This window comes from Echinops telfairi, unplaced genomic scaffold (assembly GCF_000313985.2).
Source record: "Echinops telfairi isolate 266 unplaced genomic scaffold, ASM31398v2 ScPeMD7_6;HRSCAF=24_0, whole genome shotgun sequence".
NCBI classification, from domain to species: domain Eukaryota; kingdom Metazoa; phylum Chordata; class Mammalia; order Afrosoricida; family Tenrecidae; genus Echinops; species Echinops telfairi.
The window spans coordinates 1,003,106-1,005,059 of record NW_022103902.1 but is presented as its reverse complement, the minus strand read 5'-3'; positions in this window follow the sequence as shown (position 1 = coordinate 1,005,059).

Below are 1,954 nucleotides of genomic sequence, written 5' to 3'. Positions count from 1 at the left end.
TATATCAACGTGAAAGAGGGGGGTTGGAGTGGAGACCCAAAGCCCATCTGTAGACAAATGGACATCCCCATACAGAAGGGTTACAAGGAAGGGACAATTCAACCAGGGTGCAGTATAGCACAGAGGAAACACACATCATTCCTCTAATTCCTGAATGCTTCCTCCCCTCCCTACAACCATGACCCAGTTCTACCTTACAAATTCGGCTTGACCGGAGTACACACATTGGTACAGATAAGAGCTCTTGACATACGGAATTCAGGCCAGATAAAACCTCCAGGAACAGTAGTGGGAGTAGCAATATCACGAGGGTAGGGAGGCTATCTAGCTCACCCCCCCAGGGGGATGAATAACAGAAATGTGGGTGAAGGGGGACAATGGACAGTGTAAGACATGAAATAACATATATATAATATAAATTTTATATATATAGTATAAAAACAATAATATATCATTGATCAAGGATTCATGAGTGGGCAGGTGGAGGAAGGAGGGGAAAAAAAGAGGAGCTGATACCAAGGACTGAAGTAGAAAGAAAATGTTTTGGAAATGTTGACAGCAATATATGTACAAGTGTGCTTAATATGATTGAATGATGGATTGTCATAGATTTGTAAAAGTCCCCAATAAAATGATTAATTAAAAAAGAAAAGAAAAAGAAAACAATAAACAAGGAGAAGTCAGGCCATGTGATGGTACGTTGAGAGGATTGGAATACATGAGTTGAAACAAAGTGTATCTACATTGTTGAATGTAAGACTGATGATCTATTCTAAAGAGCACATAATGGACAGTAAAACGTTTTGTAAGATAGGAAAAAGAAGACAAGTAAATAATATCTGAAAAAGTAAAACAGAGAGATTGTTATATATGTTTAGCGGAAACACTGGGTGAGACAAATGGTTAAGTATTCAAGTCACTTCACCTGCTACCAAGTTGATTCCAACTTGCTCGTGGTCGTTGCTAGGCGCTGTCCTGTCCGTTCCAACTCCAGCGTCACTATGTACCACCGAAGGAAACCCTGTCTGGTCCTGCACCATCCTCACAATTGTTATGTTTGAGCCCATTGTGGCAGCCCCTCCAGTAGAACATCGTCCTCCCTTCCTCTGCCCCTCCACAAATTCTCAAGAGAATCGTCCCTGGAAAAGGACATCATGCAGGGCAGAGGACCATCCAAGACTAACTCAGAGGGTTTCTGAGTCGATCAATTTTTATGAGACCAGAAAGCCTCATCCTTCTCCATGGAGCAGGTGATAGCTAGGTTTGAACCAGGGAGCTTGAAGTTCGTCCACAGCTTTCACCACATTGCTCCTTAAGCATTCAACTACTGGCCCAAAACTACCACCCAGAGTACCTCAGAAGAGAGACCTGGTGATCTGCTTCTCAAGGGTCACAGGCTGAAACCCCTGTTGAACAATTCTACTTTGCATACGTGAGGTCTTCTGAGTGAGAATCACTATGATGATGATGAACAAAAGCCAAGTTTCCATTAAAAGTGCATGATATTTATGTATGAATTTCAAAAGAATTTATATTTTTATTATTCCCTATCAAATAAGTCAGTACTCCATTTCTCCATATTCTATTCTGCATCTTTCAGTAGGATTTATGATTTTCTTCATATAGTACTTAAGCTTCTAGGAATTTTTGTTCTTTTCTTGGTTGTCAATAAAAGTAGGAAGTCTTTCTCATTTCCATTTCTCAGTCAGTATTCATTATATAAATGCAAAATCTATTGCTTTAAGAAAGTTACTATCTACCCAGTTATAGTGCAAATTCGTGTTCTCTCTCTTTTTAAGAACAGTATTGTACAGTCATATCAGCAATAGGATTAATTTTATTTTACAATAGTTTTTATTTGGTATTTAATTTTTCCAAAATGTTCCAAGGATTAGTGTCTTTTAAACAGCCACTCATATGGTGGCTGTTATCTCTCTCTCTAGTTCCTGTTACC